Source organism: Ceratotherium simum, chromosome 19 (assembly GCF_057802395.1).
Source record: "Ceratotherium simum simum isolate JZ-2026a chromosome 19, ASM5780239v1, whole genome shotgun sequence".
Taxonomy (NCBI): domain Eukaryota; kingdom Metazoa; phylum Chordata; class Mammalia; order Perissodactyla; family Rhinocerotidae; genus Ceratotherium; species Ceratotherium simum.
In genome coordinates this window covers 17134191-17154230 of record NC_141918.1, presented here as the reverse complement: position 1 = coordinate 17154230, position 20040 = coordinate 17134191, and positions in this window count along the sequence as shown.

Here is a 20040-nt window from a genome sequence, read left to right as displayed (position 1 = left end):
ACTCACTGCTCATCAAGCCACACTGAGGCAGCGTCCCACGTAGAAGAACTAGAAGGATGTACAACTATGACATAGAACTATCTACTGGGGCTTTAGAGAGAAAAAAGGAAAAAAGGAGGAAGATTGGCAACAGATGTTAGCCCAGGGCCAATCTTCCTCAAAAAAAATTTTTTTTAATAAATAAAAACCAAGTTAGAGCCATTAAAATGTACTTTTTTTTCAGTTATTATTACCTTTTGGGCAATTTTGTACCTTGTTAAAACTTCAAGGACATAATTTTAATGACTTCATAATATTTTAGCTGGCTTGTACCATAATTTTTTTGGCCACGTTGTATCGTTGAGCATTTAAGTAGTCTTGGTTTTTCATTTCTGTAAATAATAAAATGTCTTTTTAAAAGCCAGATTTGAGATTTATGAATTCATTAATCATTTAATTTGTCCAGCAGTCTACTGTTCCACAAGTGTAGAAACAAAGAATACATAGAAACGTTTTGAAAACTAATGTGAGTAAGAATCAGGAAGTTTTTTAAGTGCCACCTCCTCTTAATTGTTGTATTTTTTTACACAATGGATTACTAGAATATTTTGATCAACATAGCTCAGAAACTCAGAGAACAAGCTGTATCATAAAACCTTACTTTAAGATATTTTCTCCTTCCCACTCAGCAAGTCCAATAAAAAGCATATACTTCCTTCTTTCCTCACTATGTATGTATTTTATAAATGAATAAAATCCTGAATTTGTCGAGCTCTGGACTCAGTGAATCTGAATACCCTACAAAATGGTGTTTTGAGGTTATTGTTGTTATTAATCAGTGGCCCAGTGTGTTATACAGATTATCTTACAGCTACCACAATAATTTCCCCTCAGTTTCTTAGAAACTAATATTTGCCTCTTTATTTTTACATAGCGTATAGCTATTAATATCGGAAGTCAATTGTGGTATAACCTTTAATTTCAAAGTACCTATGCTTAATGCCTAAAGGTAATAAACAACCAACTTAAACACAATATAAATTACTATAATATGTATATTTGTGGGGAAAAAAGACAAATTACATTCACATAGCTTGAGAATTTAGTGTGGCATAATCCAATTTCCAGGAAGCCATAGTATTTTAAACTGATCAGGAAATAAATCTACCCTTGCTTTCTGTAAATATCTTTTTTTCTCTCAAACCATATTGAGGAATTAAAATTCAGTTTAAAAATGTGAGCTCCTGAAAATCAGGCCTTCTTTTAGCTGTGTTTATTACAGCATCTAATACATTCTGATCTCTCTATAAAAGGAAGATTTCAAATTCCAATCAAATAAGTTAGAGAAGGCCTTCGGCAAAAAAGGGATTGAAGACCACGAGTGGATCTTACACTATGGCCATTGTCTCAAATATTTACTGTTTTATATCCAATATATCTTTATTGAATACTTATTATGTTCTACGTTGTAGAGATGTAGAAACTTATATTTCAAAGTTTATATACTTAAGCAGTTTGGGTGGTTTAAGGATGCTCAAACAGGCATGTGGGAGAATGCTTACACTACGACTTGATAAATTTCCTCAGAGAATTAAGTGAACTATCTCTGGAGTACACCAATGTTCATAGCAGTGTTATTCACAATAGTCAAAAAGTGGAAAGAACCCAAATATCCATCAATGAATGAGTGGATAAATAAAATGTGAAATATACATTCAATGAATTATTATTTGGCCTTAAAAGAAGGAAATTCTGATACATGCTACCACATGGATGAAACTTGAAGACATTATGCTAAGTGAAATAAGCCAGACACAAAAGGACAAATATCTTAAGATTCCACTTATGTGAGGTACCTGGAATAGTCAAATTCATAGAAACAGAAAGTAGAATAGTGGTTACCAGGTGCTGGGGGGAGGGGAGAATGGGGAATTATTGTTTAATGGGTACAGAGTTTCTGTTTGGGCTGATGGAAAAGTTCTGGAGATGGATGGTGGTGAAGGTTGCACAACAACGTGAGCGTACATAATGGCACTGAATTGTACACTTAATGGTTAAAATGGTAAACTTTACGTTATGTATATTATATACCATAATAAATTTTAAAAGTGGGAAAAAAAACCCAAGAAACCAAATCTCTGGGCCACAGAGAAGCACAAAGACTTTCTGAAAGAGTCAGGGCAGGTTGTACACAGAACAGCTGGTTGCTGAAGCTGAATAGGATTTTGCCCAGTAGACACAAAGGGAAAAGAAATTGGTGCAGAGCAACAATAATCTCAACAGCAGGGAGATATGTAAAAGCATAACAATATTTTAGAATCCCAAATAGTTCTCTGTGATAGGAGATAGATGGTTGTACGTGAAGAAACGGGAGGAATTAAACCTGGGAAACGTTAGTTGGGATTAGGTCACAAATAATGCCTGTGGCCAATTGTATTTTCTAAAGACAATGACACTATTTCCTGTCTCAGGTACTTATAGAAACTTGCCACTCCTCCAAGAAGGGGACTCTAATTCCTTTCGCTTTGAATCTAGGAAGATTTGTGACCTACTTGTAAACAAGGAAACGTGGCGTAAGTAACATGTAGGATTTCTGCAGAACTTCTCAGACCAAGTCATAAAAGGTGAATCAACTTCCATTGACCCCTTAGAATGATTGCTCTAAGAGTCTTCAGCCACACTGTAAGCCTCTGACTGCCCAGTGGCCACCACACTGTGAGGAAGCCCAAACTAATCCACACAGAGCGACCACAGGGAGAGGACCTGACACTGTAAGGAGGGGCAGATGCCCAGCCAGCCCTCAGCTGCCCCAGCCGCCCACTTTTCCAGCCCCAGCCACTGTCTGACTACAACTTTATGGGACACCCTGACCTGTTCTGTCCAGCCAAACCTTTCCCCAATTCCTGACCCACAGAAACCATCAAAGACAATAAATTAATTGCTGTTTTAAGTTACTGACTTTTGGGGTGATTTGTTACATAGTACCTAGCAATAGCTAACCTGAGCAATGTCATATGTCAGGCTTTGGAGTTGAACTTGGCTACTCACTACTTTATGTGCATCCCTTGCTTTTAACCTTTGTTTATGCTCCTTTCTTCACCTGGAATGCTACCTACTGAGATTTCTGCCTATTAAAAGTCTTTATATTCTTTAAGGCTCAGTCACAAAATGTGCCTTAGCTCTCCTAACTGAATATCATCATTCCTCTTTGGAATAATAGTACTTTTCTTTTACTGTGCAGGTGGCATTTATTGCATCCCTTACCATTTTTTGATTATCCATGTTACCTTTTAACAAGAGGTGAGCGACTTGAGGCCACGCCTCCTATTTTCACATCTTTCTGGTCTTTGCAATGTCTGGCACTGTGCTTCAGAGTTAGTGTGTTAAAACTGTTTGAAAATAGTTACTGATAGTATAAAAAATACATAGAACAGGGGCTGGCCCTGTGGCACAAGCGGTTATGTGCGCGCACTTCGCTGCAGTGGCTGGGGGTTCTCCGGTTTGGATACCAGGCGTGCACCAACGCACTGCTTGGCAAGCCATGCTGTGGCGGCGCCGCCTATAAAGTGGAGGAAGATGGACACGGATGTTAACCCAGGGCCAGTCTCCCTCAGCAAAAAAAGAGGAGGATTGGCAGATGTTAGCACAGAGCTGATCTCCTCACACACACACAAAAAAACAAACATAGAACGTAGAAAAATGTTTTAATTTATGGAAAATTACTTCCACTTGCCTAGCTAATACTACTGACTGTCATGGATTTATCTTTGTTCTTCATTCATGTTTAAACATGTATATATTTTTATGATGCATATTAGATAAAGGAAACTTTCAGAAAAACTGAGATGATTATATTTAGCTGTTATCTAAGATGGCTAATTTGAAAAAGTAGCCAAAATATTCAGAAACATCACAGAATTCTTGGGAATTCTTGTCCTAAACATATAATCAAAACTTTTATGTCTATGTAAACCAGACAGACTTCACTTTTAATAATTCATCTAAATTTTGGAAATTGTCCAGGAAAATACCGGCTTTCCCAACAGCCAAGTTTCCCACCAATTTTCTGGCAGCAATGAATGCTTAGAAATGAAAGCCGGAATTGCTTTTACATTCTAAAGCTTCATCATCCTTTAAGCTAAACAAATGACAATCAAGCACACTTCCAGAAAATACACTTTCCTCACACTGACCTTCACAAAATCATTCGTGAGGCAGCAACCACACTTTTCTTTAGATTAAAAAGTTCTGCTAGACTTGAGATAATTAGTAGAGTAATGGAGATATCTGGCAATGCAACATAAAATAATAAATGTGTCAAAGATCATCAGATTTAAGAAATGCTGATCTGAGTTCTACGAGGAGTTGTGATCCATGCTTTCAGAGGAATTCTAAGACTTGTTCAACGCCAGCATTGGATGAAGGAAGTTTGAGAATTCATTCCTTTTTTAGGCAAAAAGAGAAAACCAAAGAGAAATGCAAAATCTGGAATTCCTATACATTTCACTCACCGCCTTCAAGTTGTATTTCAAGGTCTCAACTACTAGGCTGTTGTGTCTAGAATTAATCTGTGAGGAGTCTGTTTAGAAAGGCGAGACTTGAGATGAAATCAGTTTAATTTATAATGCAGGTTGGAAGGGAAATGGGAGAAGTACAAGGCCAGCCACATCAACAACATTTACAGAGGTTAAGCATGGCTCTCAAGGAAAAACAGCCAATGTCAGACTTGTGCTGTTCTGCTGTGACATTATTGTAATGGTAGAACAACCTAGGGATAGGCTGGTGCACAATATTTGGACTTGCTTTTTAATAGACTTCAATTCCTTGGAAGTTTAAAGAATAAAAGATGGTAAAACTATTAAGAGAGGGTAAGTTTTACTGTCTCAATAAAATATTTCTTTTATAGTTTCCCTTGTCTTCACTTACTTCTCCTAGAAGTTGATTTTTTTAAATTGTGATATAAAAATCATCCGATTTGAATTTTCTTTCCCAGGACATTGAACACTCCCCTCGCTTCAAATGCGCTTCCTATGTCTATACTGATGACAGTTATATGAGATTATCTCCCTCCTCACTATTCTGCACCTCCTCAAACTGAACACAAATGAAGAAAATTCAAGGATAGAATTAAAAAAAAGAAAACAATGGATAAGAGACATATTCTTTGTAAGAACCTTGGAATGTCATCAGTTAAAATCCTATGTCTTCTTTAAAGCAGGTTTGTACTTCAAGTTATTGCTCCTTCAGTGGCCTAACTTGTCTCCTTGGTCCTTTAAGAGTTACTCGGTATCTACCTTATAGAAGTGTAAAGGCAGATGAATAATATGGGGATTATGGTGAATGTTTTGCAAAACTATAAAGAAATGCTTACTGAAATGCACTTGAAAAATTGAACTATATTATAGAAGAGAGCATTGGGGGTATTAAATCTTAACGTTATTTTTAGAGACATTACCTTTTGTACAAATGCAAGATAGGGAATCCTAATGATTATATTTTAAATCATCTGTATATATGTGAATGATTTGTTGACAAAATTTCTGAATAGCACTATAAATTATTTGACAAAAGATACAATTTAAGGTCTTATTTTTGTTAGATGACTATTAACATTTTAAAACTAGAAGGAAAAAAGATTATCAGCAGAAATATTTAGAGGGAGGGACAGAAATAATGAGAGATCAAGTTTGGTTGCTCCAACCCTCTTGCCCTTCTTAAACCAGGCTTTGGTGGTCATGTTGTAAACTTGTGTTTTATGAAGAAACTCAAGATCAAATAATTTGGAGAAAGATATTGAGTTTACTTCTCTTCTTTTAGACTTTGTTATGTTTTGTCCTAGTATCTATACCACTGAATGTTGTTAAAAGTACTTAAGGAGACTTAGTGAAACTGTTCGCAGGTCAAAAAAAAAATAGTTTGGAAATAAGTTTTATTCCAGATTTTATTGGTACTCAAGGCAGCACAAAAACTCTTAAATTCCGAAGAGATTATCTAGAAACATAAAGTCATTTAAATAATTTTAAACCTAATTATCATTCAATTGTGATTCTTTCAGCAGGAGAGCCCGTGGGCCTGGGTCTCAGAGTCATTATTCCCAAAGTGTGCTTCACTTTCTGTTCCCTGTGAATGCTGCCCCTGGAGATGAGCAAGATGGCAGCTCTGCTGGTAGAACTCACGAGAGACAGATATCCTTATCTTCAAATATCGCCATCATTTGGAATTACTGACAAATGCCTTTGTACTTACACAATGGAATTACTGTAAGAAACGTTATCTTGGGAATTTTAATAGAAAGGATTGTAACTTTAAAATCTGCATGAAATTTATTACGCATTATTATGAAATTATTTCTGAATTACCTAGGGAAATTTGAAATTATTTCTGAATTGCCCAGGGAAATTTGAAATAGGCCCCTATGGGAATTCTCTTTTAAATCAATTTTACTCTTCAGGGGGAGATGATGCTGGGACAGGGGTAGAGAAGGAGAAGAATTGAAACAGTGGTCAAATAAGTCATTCTCATGTAAGAAATAGGACACTTAACAACTGCTATCTTTTTAAAAACTAAGAGACATCCATTGCCATGACAAAATGTTCTATGTCTAAAACTCGAATTGGAAAATCACTGTCTTGATTGCGTTCATCTACCCATCAGGGATTTATAACTAAGATATAAATATTTCATTGAATTTTTAATAAAACCTTAATGTGCATGATATACAGAGAGTACACTATTACTTGAAAGCCCTGATATATGGAAACTCCAGCAGTTTTGAGGTAGATCAATAAATTTCATGACTTTGTGTTATAAGGGTTTAGTATCATCTTGTCATTTACCATCCATTTCTCAAAAGAAAATAACTACAATTAGAGTCCTGGACTGTGTTTTTGTTGTTGTTGTTGGGTTTTTTTTGTTTTGTTTTTGTGAGGAAGATTGGCCCTGAGCTAACATCTGCCAATCCTCCTCTTTTGCCTGGGGAAGACTGGCCTGGGCTAACATCCATGCCCATCTTCTTCCACTTTATATGGGACGCTGCCACAGCATGGCTTGACAATTGGTGCATCGGTGCGCGCCTGGGATCCGAACCAACGAACCCCAGGCTGCTGCAGCGGAGCGCACGCACTTAACTGCTTGTGCCACCGGGCTGGCCCTGGACTGTGTTTTTGGTAAGAAACCAAATATCTTCTAGATACATCACTGAGGTTGTCTGGAATATCCAATATGTCTGTTGCCTGACAATTATTTGTTTTAATTTCAGTTTTGCTCAGATTAAAATCAGGACAGTGGAATACAGCATACCCCTTTGGTGTGTCATAAAACAAGATGGTAAATAGAACCAGAAAATTACCCTATGAGGAATTAGAATTTCTAGAGTATATGTAAGATGATGTGGTGGATCAGATTTTATAATACAAATGACAAGATCCCATGAGTTGTGAACTCTCTTATTAATGGTATGTGGAAAATAAAATCATAATGCTTCTAATGACTTCTGTAGGAGAATTGTCTGATGCTGAATTTATTCATCTGCAAAACGAGAGCCTGAAAATGGATTATTTCTAAAATATTTTCTTCTTCCAAAATGCATTTTTCCCTATGTTTGTGCATAGAAGCAATACATGAAATTTAAAGCACAGTAGGCTCTAAAGGAAAGATCTTAAATCCCTTGAAAGAGTCTACTTCATTTTTACCTCTTGGTGGAAAGGCCCTGTTAAGTGTATAAACTCATGGGCCAAGAGAAACAGGTGAGCTGATGTATTACTAAAGCTTTCCTTATAACATTAATGTCTAGTTATTCATTGTTCAAAACTGGAGAGATTTTCTAGAATTCAGAATCTGGCTGACCTATCAGTAGACTCATATTATGATATAACGAGACTCCAACATTTATGTGCGATGCTCTGTGCTCCATAAATTGGGTACTATTGCAAACTACTTCACAGGAAAATACAAATTATTTACAGACTTCATTTATCTTGACCTAAATTACTCAATGGGCTTAGTGTGTTTGCCTGGATATTCATTCACTTTTTTTTTTTGGTAAAATGTTATATGCTGAAGAGTAGCTAAACACCTACACTTTCAGTCTTTATTTTTGTCCTTTGAGTAATGGATATTAACTCTATGAGGTCACCTTGAAGTATATAATATGAACAAATGCCTCCAGGGTATTGTGCCAAACTCAATTGGTTTACACACTCTATTGACATCATTCTGGAGATTAACCAATGTTTATCATTGGATCTTGAGCATTTTCCAGGAGCTTAAATTTTGGACTGACTCTTACTCAGTTTTTTAATGTGTATTTTTTAAGACCCTTAAAAATTTCTTTGAAATAAGTTTACTTTTATATCATAAAATCTGGAGAATGACTGACATTTGAAGAAAGTAAACTGTGCAGTGAAGATTAAAGTAACCATCAGGTTTAAATACCCTGATATTATCAATCCAATTTTAATCTTAGATTATTCATGGCATTATAAAAAAGGTCAACATAAGCTTTCCTTATTTTAGTACTCTACTTCACTCGTGATTCCTTGTAATTCGTTGTGAACCTATTTAATCTAAGTCAGGAGGTGTTTTCCAGTTTTCTCAGGGAAGAAAGAGTAATATTTTACTGGGAAAATTTTATTTCTAACTTAATATTAATTATTCTCTTGAGGTAAACTTTAAGTATCTTTTTTTTATATTTTTTTTATTTAATTATTATTATTTTTTGCTTGAGGAGGATTAGCCCTGAGCTAACATCTGTGCCCATCTTCCTCTACTTTATGTGTGTCGCCACCACAGCATGGCTGACCAGTGGTGTAGGTCTGCACCTGGGATCCAAACCTGCAAACCCAGGCCACCCAAGTGGAACATGTCGAACTTAACCACTATGCCACAGGGCCAGGCCCTAAGTATTTTTTTAAATGTGTCATATTCAGTTTTCCTTTGGACTTCTTTAAAGTTTAAGTTTCTTTTATATGTATCAAGGATGTGCTTTCTGGGGCAGAGAAGGTGGTAGTAAATTTGGATTGATCAGATAGCCTCAATTAAACGGAAGAAAATGACTTTCTAAAGTGTATTCTCAGGCCTAGCACATGCCTGGCACTTCAGAGGTACTCACAGGTCTAAGACTATTGAATGGGTGGTTCTGCTCAAGGAATCTGACTCTTTTTGTTAAGGCATATGGTTTTGTGTATTTGCATAAATAGCATTGTTGTTGTTATTACCTTAGTTTTTATTTTACTGACCATACTTTGTGAGTATCTGACTATAAAGATGGAGCATACATGGATTGTGTTAAATACTGATTCTTCAATATTAAACCTATATCAACATAGATATGACTCAAATTTGGAGCTTTCAGACAGTAATTCTCAAGGTTGGGTGTATCACAATCAGTCCTCGTCTTAATGCTGCAACAGCTAAACCCCTCTCACTGACAATAGTTTGTGTTATCCTCAGCAATGCTTGGAAGTAAAAGAGATTAAGTAATCATTATTGTGATTTTGGTCCCTGGGAAATAAAGAAAATAGATGGAGTAGGCTCTTAGACTAATTAGGAGGCTAGGTGAAAGTCAAGGATCCCCTCCAATAAAGGAAACAGCAAAGATGACCAAGCCAGTGAAGATGCTATATTCAGAAGCACTGAAACTGGCAGCTAGAAAAAAGATTTAGTTTTCAGGGTAATGTATGTTGATTGTTCTAAAGGAATAGGAGTTTTGTTGAGGATGGGAGGAGAAAGTTTATCTCAGAACTTGAAGGCAGAAAGATGGAGGGAGGAGGTAGGCAAAGCTAATGTAAGGTGCAAGCTAATGTAAGGCCAGTGTTAGGAGACCAGTGTAGTGGTCATTTAACTTTAGTCATTTGGGCTTCCCTCCCTTTATCTGTCCTGGAGGAAAGAGATGAAGCAGTGAGGAGGGACTTATCAAGCAAAAAGTAAGCACTTGCTGAGATCACTTCTTACTTCTTTTCCCTGCTCTTTGTCCTGTTTTTGCCTCTGGAGCTTGACCTAGGCCCTTCTTCCTCTACTGCTAGCCCCGCCTCCTTTGTGGGTCCTCTTATAGGCAGCATCCTAACTTCTTTGGCGTTTTTGCAATCATTTGGGATATGTAGGCTATTTCATCATATTAACCACAGAGAATCAGTTTTCATAAACTACCAAGGTGAAGCATTTCAAAACTCATAAAAATAAATCCTGACATTAGAAAGGAAAGTTGTTCTTCATACAAAGTAAATTACAACTGACCTTGTATTGCCTGGTTATCACCAGCTGTCACCTCTCTTCCCTGTGCTCAACTTGCTTCATTGACTTAGATAAATTTCAGTGGGGGGTTTCTATTTTGAGATTAGTTTTTTGTTTGAGTTTCGGTTTTAGTCAATACTCTACACAGATTATAAATTGACAAAGGTAGGAGACTTGTCTGTTTCTTCACCAAAATATACATATACCCAGGCTAGTGCTGCACATGGTAGAGCATGACAGGAAAGGGCGCAGGGGCTGCAGCCAGACCTCCTGGTTGGATCTGGCTCTGCCATTTTGTGATTCTGAGTGTCTAATTAATGTCTGTCACAGTGCAATGAGATACTGAGTATCTCATTAGTACTCTGGTACCACATGGGGATAATAATAGTTTCTACTGCGCAAGGTTGTTGTGAGAGTTTAAGAATATAAACACGCAAAGCCCTTAGAAACCTACCTGATATGTAGTCCCTTCATTTTTGCTGTTACTATTATTATTATGATGGTGGTGGTGGTAGCACTTAACTATTTAAGGAAAGAAGGAAAGATCTGAGTTTTCACAGACTTGAATTGAACAAGAATCAAATAAAATAATATAACAAAAGGAGAAATTGTTATAATTACCATTGACGAGGATATTCCAATTGAGAATTAATGCCAAGAATCTTTGCTCCTCTCTGTACTCAGAGTGCTGGCAGAAGTATATGGCTTTGCACACATTTTGCCCTCCACCTTTAATACGTCTAAATACCTCCTTCCCCGATACACTCTCAAAAATGCCTTACAAGCCATAACATTTAACCTCACCCCAGCCATTTCCTCCACTCGCAATGTATTGCCCTTATGGTGCTATGCTGCAGCTTTTCTAATGGTGATATGGGATGCTCATGTGTGATAGTAATAGATGTTTTATTTTTTAAAAGTTTCCATTTGCAAGTCTGGCAGACTGGACTTGGCACCTGAAGTTGCAGGACATCTTGGAGTCTTTAATGCATTAATGTATTTGAAGATTTTTTTTTTAATTAAAATAATAGTAGGCATATTTCCCAAATTTACTTTAGCCTGTAAGCCTTTTTAATTTTGAGAACGTCTTTTAATATCTCTTGGACAAGTGCAAAATGTTGATTATTCCAATAATTTGATTACATGATTTCTGCTGTCTTCAAAGGAAAGTAACCTGTTTTTGTACCTTTTTGTATTTCTATTACCCAACTAATACGTGGAACTGTATGGACACTTTATTCAATAGTGATTGAGTGTCAACTATATGCTAGACCAACTACAAGGCACTGGGAATACAAAAATAAACCAGATATCACCAACATCCAGTTGAACTTATTTTTTAAAGCAGTACTTCTCATAAAGTGTTCATAAAAATATGCACTGTTGTAATCTTAATTCCTAGAACTACTTCTGAGAGACTCATTCAGTGGATTTGGCAGAAACAGTCCTTTCTGCAGAGTTGCTGGTCCACTACATGAGAATGACACTGTTGTATTAATTAGGGCTTTTTAGTTACAAGTAACAAAAAAATCTACTCAGCTTGCCTTAAGCAAAAACAGAAAATTTTACCCAACAAAATGGTAAAGTCTAATCATGGCTAGATCAGGGCCCTAAAAGAATATTGAAAGGAAAGCATTTCTCTCCCTCTATTGACTATTTATGTCCTCTTTGTTGGCTTAATTCTTAGGCAGGCTTTTCCATTCTAGAAGCCCTAAACAGCTTTAGGTGTACATTCTCACATCTGAGCAGCAAAAGAGGAAGAAAGCTTTTCTTTCCCAATTTTTTCAATACAAATCATGGAATTAAGTTTCATTGACCTGGCTTTGGGCACATGCCAACCTGTGAAGCTGTTTGGTCCTGTAGGGGTCAACAAATGTCGACCATGCCTTGTGAAGACAATGAGACATGGAGAGGACTTTGATTAAAAGGCCCTTGCTAGGTTTCTCCCTGTCAATCACACCTAGTTTATATTATACTATAGTTGTCTTATGGTATTAGCTCCTTTCTGGAACAGGCCTTCTATCCTAAATTCTTTTAGGCAATTAGGGGAAAGGTTAAAGTTTCTTCCTGAGTCTTTTGTTCTTAAAAAGTAATGAAGCCAAAGAGATAGCATTTTGGGGTGGCAACTTCTAATCCCTCACAGTAGCTTCAAGCTCACCTCAACTACATAGACACAGGACGATGAGTGGTTATTTCCAAGGAAAATCAGAATGTTAATTCCCAACCCCCCACCTCAAAAGAAAAAAAAAGAAAAGGTATGAATAAATGCCAAGTTGGCAAATACTACTCAAGTCCCTGTCAGATGATATTTTAGATGGCCTGATGAATTAAACCTAGATATGATAATAAATATTCTTATACAACATAATTTTTATGCATATGAGAGGAAGGGTAATTTAAATATGTTTTTCAGATAGAGATAATATTTTGTCTCTTTCATTCCTTTATATTTCCTTGTCAAGATCAAGACAATGTATTTTTGCTTAAAATTTTGTTTTTTTCATTTCATAAAATATTTCTGTGTTAATTGATTGTAATTTAAATCCAAATTTTACAGCTGAATATTTTTTAAGAGAAGAGAAACTGAGTGACCCAATAAATACTACTGGCAACTTGTATTTGTACTGTATGTGTTAACCTGCAGGGAAATGGTTACAGACCACTGAGGAAGTTATTTTTGCCTTACTCTACTGAAGATGATATCAGAAAATAAAGTGGTGATATGTTCAAATATACATTCTACATGGGTAGCACATATGGATGACTAGGCCTTGACCCAACAAATAAAATAAAATCAGTCTCTATCCTTTGCTTCATTTGATTGACAACTATCTAGTTGTTCATGTGATGAATGGAACAGCTTAACGGATTCTAGTTTTTTGAATATCACAAATCTATTAGACTTACCGTTATGTTTCCATGATGTTTGGCCAGCACACATGTCTATGGGAAGACTTAATTCAGGAAATCACACCTACTGAAATTTGATTATAATGTTGGGTGAAGAGGAAAATCTAGCTTTAGTTTATTTTTTGCAAATGTAAACTGCTATCTTTGCTAAATTATTATTCACCTACTTCTGAAGGAATATAACAACAAAAACAATAGCACACAAAATAGTTAAATGCAAGACTTCCTTCAAGAACTACTGCCAGATTATGTCCCATTTCTTTCATAAACTTTGCTTGAAAATGCTACAAATGCCAAGTGCTGAATGTACAGAAAATACTTCTGTTGTTGCTTTCACTGTATTAGTTTACAATTTATATCCCAAAGGGTTGTGGTTTGGTTGCGTGTAGGAGGAGCTGACTATCAGGAAAGTACTGGGAAATAACATTAGGGCTCAAATGCTTGCACTTAGACATGGGAAAGCCATCTGAAAACAGTTTCCACTTTCAAAATAAAACATTAGCATAGAGTAAGCTAAAATTTGCAAAGGAAATCAAGAATTATTGTAAATAAAGTGGTTGGGGGGAAAAATCAGCTGATACTATTTTGAAAATTCCACCAAATTAAGAAGTATTAAATGAACAGAGAGACAGCAAGAGAGAGAAGAGAAAGGTAGAGGGAAGGCTTATAGTGAAATATGCTTTACATTGTAAATAAAAGAATCTTTTCAAGGTCTGGCTGAGAATACTTTAGCATTTTCCCCAAGTTTTAACATCTAATCCTCAGTCTTGCTGGCTTAGGGTCTTGTCAAAATCCCAGAGCACACTGTGTTCAAACTGAGTTATAATTAACACACACATACAAAATTCTGCCACTACCACAAAATAACAACAAAAAACCCAGAAAGATAGTTTAATAATCTATGTTTAAATATACATATCATACATGCTCCATCTCTCACCAATCGTCCTATGATTCTATGCCTCACTCATATTCATCATGACTCTCATCGAATGTAACTTGCTTCTTCTTTGACCATCAACATCCCATTCAAAGCTCTTTCTGATGCCATCTTCTCTCTCCTCTCCACCTAGTTAACACTTTACTCATTGCTCAGATTATAGTTTAGGTGTCATATCATTGAAGGTAATTCCTCATTGCCAACATCCCTCTAACCCGGCTTATTATCCCTGATTTATGCTCCTCTGAGCCCTCTGTTCTTCCATCACAATAAATTGTACTTGTTGCCTTGTATTGTAATTGCTTCTTGTTACCTCATACCCATACTAAATTGGAAGCCCTATGAGAGCAAGATTTTTGCCCATTCACGCTTGTATCTCTCAGCAGCTAATGCAGCAACTATAATGAATAATTGTTAAATGCAGTAGTAAATGCATATAATTAAAGGAAATTCCCAAACGTAGGGTGGAATTCACCAATTCCCTTAAATTAGAGGTAAAACTAAGTCTTTTCTGGATTATTATAAGAAAACAATCTGAAAAGTTTGTTCTGTGTACTACATATCCATAAGGATGTCACAACCTTCCCATCAATCCTAGATTTTTGGTAAAGGAAAATGTAAGGAATCTAGATTCTTCAGGAGGTTTTTCCATTAGCATGCTCTTCTATTTCTCTTGTTTTGAGTTCCCGATAAGGATTTTCCCCACCTTATATTTACAATTATTTTAAGATATTATACCTTGGGTATCCATTTTTCTTGGCTCCCCATTTTGAACTCATACCCTCAGATAGAGGCTATGCTGACAGCAATTGCAGTCTGCTTCACCACCTAGCCAAGCACGGGCCAGGTAGCACCACTGAGCTGTTACCTCCTCTGAACCAGTCTCCTTCATTTGAAGAAGGAGTTCAGCTACTTTCTTGTTGCAATAGGTAGGAATCTTAATTAGATTATTTTAATAGTGCTTTTAAACTGTGATTCCACAGTTCTCAGCACTCACGTGATTGGAATGCGAAGACATGGGCACCTTTAAGAAAGAACACCTATGATTACGTTTCTGTTGCTATTACTCGGAGTGAGACTCTTAAGAAAGTACAGTTTCACTTTCCTTTCCTAAGAATGCAAGTTCGTCTTTTCTCTATTTTAGATCTTTCAGAGCAAAAATACTTCTTAAATGCAATCAGAGTTGATACTGACATTGTAACACATTGTATTATTTGTTGCTGGTAAATACAGAACTGAAGAGGCTTGAATTTTGCCCTAAAGAAGAAATAAATAAATAAATAAACAAATAAATGAATGAATAAATAAATAACACAGATTCTAATTTGTAGATTTTTTTTTTTTGGCTCCGTCCGTCTATGAAAAAGGTCATAAAAACACGAGAAGTGGTAGAACAGTGATAACACTTCATAGCATTAGGTAAATTTCACCTGTCAAATTAGCGTCATGACGTGATAAGAATAGATGTGAAAGAGAGGGATGTGTTTGATGATTAAAATCTCATTGTTATTTAGCTTTCATATAACACTTTGGGAATAATAAGCGCAACCTGGAAGGAAGAAGAGCTCACATTGTTTGTATTCTTAAGTATGTGTGTGGGTAGGGGGAAGGAGGAGATGCAGAGTTGGGGACATTGACTCCCCCAGACCACTCAGTTTCCATTTGTTTTAATAAAGGAAGCAATTTAGCAAATGGACACTAGCAGCCCGTACAAGATAATATGCTATCACAGTGAAGAATGACTTTAGTTTTTAAAATCAGCTTTATCAAGCCCATGAAATGATTTGTCGTTGTCAAATTGTTGTTACCTCCCTTTTCCACCCCCAACAGTTTAAAAACTCTATAATGTGTCGGGGTGGAGCAGGGGACAACCAAAGACGTGAAGGATAAAATGATGAAAATGTAACAAGACAACAAGAAAAGTCTAAAGTTGTCATGTTTAAAAGGGTCAAATTGAATGTAAGTTTCCTCATTTGTTCTAGATTTCCATCTGGGATATAGCACTGATAATGCTCTACTGGCTTCATGCATTATTAACTAATTAATTAGTTCCTACACTGTGAAAATCTTTGAAATTAAACCTGCCTATGTAAAAGAGCTAAATTTGCAGTTTAAAAGGATAAACCTCTCAGAGCCCTGCTTGCATTTGCTTTCATTTTACTATAATTATAACTTTGATATATTTAAATTTGAAGGCACTTGCACAACAAGGGCTGCTATGAGAAATGTAAACGTACATTTTAATCTATCCTATTGCGGGAGATATTTTTAAATGAATATACTTTAAGTTCTGATATTTCAAAGCAGGTCAAGTGGGAAGAATGGGAGTTATATATAGTAAAATGATAGTATTTATATGTAGATACATTTACTACATATTAAATAAACCTAAGTGGAGAACAAGAGAACAAATATTATTTTGAACAGCTTTATAGAGGCAAGTTATAACAAAACAAGGGCAAGACAATATTGAATACATTGTCATTAAATACATATCCCTCTGATCCTTTACATGTGAATGTGTACATATAAACATACACATACAAGCATATCCTCTGGAAATCATTAGAAAACAAGACATGAGATTTCCCTATTTTATGTCTAGACTTGACTAAAGATGAGATTCTTTCACCCCTTCTACTAGAATTTTAGGACACTATTACCAAGAACTTAATTATCATGTATAGTTATGACTTTAAAAACAAAGGCAATAAATCCTTGCCTTTAGAGTTAACGGGAAATATTTTATTCAGAAAGCTTGCTGTTTATATAAACTCTTCTTCCTAATTAACTAAATAACCACAAGCCACATTAACAAAACCTCAGCAATGCAGTAAAGAAAATCTGTGTTTCCAAGTGCCCTCAGGGTCATTTTCCAGACTTCTCCAAATCACTATAATTAAGAGGCAATTGACAACTCAACTTCTCATTGGCCACTTTTTGATTTGCAAAACTTATTGAATCAATTAACAGACCTAACAGAAGAGGCAAATTTAAAGGAACCATATAAAAGCAACTCTACTAGATCCCTATTTTAAAAGTTGGCATTTGTGTTATTAAAATAAGAAAGCTTACATTAAGTTTTATGACCCTATGCATTTTTATTGTACAATTAAATATAGCATTTCAAAGGAAATATGCTTTCTTTATCACTCATCACACTGTAGTCACATTAGGTAAATAGCTCCTTTTGATTTGTCAGCTCTTTATGGTTTAGAGTTGTGAGTACGCTGTGGATTGAAAACATTTCTCTATATCTATATCGTTGAATTACAAATTGATTATTTTTGTGTATTTAAAATACGTAACAGTCAAACATTAATTTGTTCCCGTGATAACAGCACAAATTTATTGGGTATCCATTATATACTAGGTATTGTGCTGTTTTCCTGGGCTACAAGATCAAATAAGAAAAAAAAATCACTTTTCCTCGAAGTTGTTAAGGCTTAATTGGAGAGTAAGAGAGAGAAATACCTGTTTATAATAAAGTGTGATAATTGCTCTAATAGAGTTTTCTATAAACTGCACCGAGGAATGACTTCTAAATCCAAATAGAGGAGCATGGAAAGCTTGTACTGAGTTTTAGGAAAGGAGGAGGTATTATCTAATGAAGTAAGGGTGGAGGAAACAGGACATTTTTGAGCTTCCAAACAAATAAATAGCATAAAATAGAGAGTTGCCAAATAACAAATGATATTCTGTGTTAAGCAATGGCATTTCAGCTTTGTCTTGAAAGCTACAAGGAGTCACTGTAGGATTTTAAAGTATCTAACAACATGGTCAGATTTGAATGTTTAAAAAGGTCACATTAGGAGCAGGTTGGAGGATGATTTGTAGTTGAGTCCAGGCTAAAAGAAGACAGAAAAGCAGTTGGGAAAACTACGAGAATAACCCACTTGAGGGGTCATGAGTTTTAAATTTAGGTACCAACAATGGGGAAGGAAAGGAAATGACAGATGATAGATGATTAGACAGACAGATAGATAGATAGGTAGATAGATAGATAGATAGGAGCTAGATATAGAGACACAAGTTTAAGGCATAGATGAATTTTGATTCAGAAATATGAACTTTGAGATATTTGCATAATATCTGAAAAAAGGCATCTGACTGTCATTTAGCTATATGAGGCTGCCCTCGGAGCAAAGGTGTGCAGATATTAAAAGCATCAGCCAAGGAAGATGATAGATTCCCAAGGAAGCTGATGCATTTAATAGGTGACTGACATGTCTTTGCAGGAGACTATTGAGAAGTAGTCAGACAGATAGAAAGTAAAGTCGCAGATGCCAACAAAGGAGACATTTCCATCTCACAAAATTTCTCACAGCAATTAATAAAACCCAAAGAGGCAATTCCATACTTCTTTCCCAAGATACTTCAGTCTGAAGTTTGACTTTTTGTATTTTCTGTGATGATCCTACTAGCAAGAGTGAGTCCTAAAGCAGTAGGTATTAAAAATAAGAGAAAAAGAGCTTTGAAAATTCCATAACCTGACAAATTAGCCCATAGAAATAGAGCTTGACTATAAAATTAGAGGATATTATGCTAAGAAAAAAGTCCCTGGAGTATGTCAATCAATTTATTAGACCCTATATATACATCATGCTAGACTGACTCTGAAAATAAAAATAAATTTATACCATATACAAAATGACACCTTGCCTTCCTGTGCAATTTAAATTAACAAAATTTGTTGCATTCAGAATTATCTTGACTATATGTAGGTCTACACATGAAAGTTGTTATTATAAATCTCTCAGGAGGAAATGTCACCCTACAATTTAAATGTGTGGCTTCCTTGGTGAGGATTGTGTTATGAGAACCATTCCTAAATCTAGAGGCCTTCTGAGTCTCAGGTCCCTTCTGAGTCTAAATCAGCCTTTCCTGGGAGCTAATCCTAGTTCCCTGTGAAAAGACCCCCCATGGGTACTGACTGGCTGTTGGGAGGGAACCTTTCCTTCCTACCTTCCCCATCCTTGTTTCTCCAAACTACCTGCATATGAAGTTTCCCACCCTACCCTGCCCGCCTCCCACTAGACTTTTAAAGATTTTCCTTCTACTATTTACTACAAAGAAACATATGGGTGACCATGACCATAATAATTGCAAACCTGGAGAAGTTACAAAGTTTCCAAGAACACATATTCTTTAAAATGATTATTAATGAGAAAAGACATCCTCAGGACCCTGAATTCTCTGCTATTTTTATGCTATATTTTACACATACAAATCTTTTGTGAGGCTTTCTGAACATACATACTTTTTCTCTGGGATCTTGTCACTTTCCTGGAGATGCTGTTGGGAACGTTCGTTCTGCTCTGGGAACTACAGAACTGCACCTTGGAAGAGAGGAGAATCCAAAATAAAGCAAGTCCTACAAAAACTCAAACCCATATTGACTCCACTCTGTCCTTAACTGGATTAAAGTGATCGTTCCCACTATAGTCGCCTACTAGTGAATAAGGGAAAGCCTCCCTGGTGGAAGATAATTCCACCAAGAGGCTTCACAGTTCTCACAAACCAATCTTCCTCATGAACAAATTAGAAAAAAAAATCAGTGGGCTTTAATCCAGAAATGCAAAGTTGGATTAATATTTATTAATCAGTCAACGTAATTCACTAAAAAGGGAGAAAAATCGTGTTTATTTCAGTATATGCATAAATATAATTTGGTACAATTTAACAACCATTTATAATAAAAACACTTAGTAAATAAGTAATAAAAGGGAACATCCCTTACCTGATAGAGAGTTTTTCTAAAGATTCTTTCAGCAAACTTCGCACTTAACGGTAAAATACTGAAAAGTTTTACTCTGAGATTGACAATGAGGCAAGCATATCCATTATTATTTCTATTGAACATACTGGAGGACAGCAAAAATAAAAGAAATCATAAGAATTCAAAATGAAGAATAAAACAGTCAGTTTATTCAGATGACACAATGGGTAATGCAGAAAACAGAAAAGAATATACTCTTTAT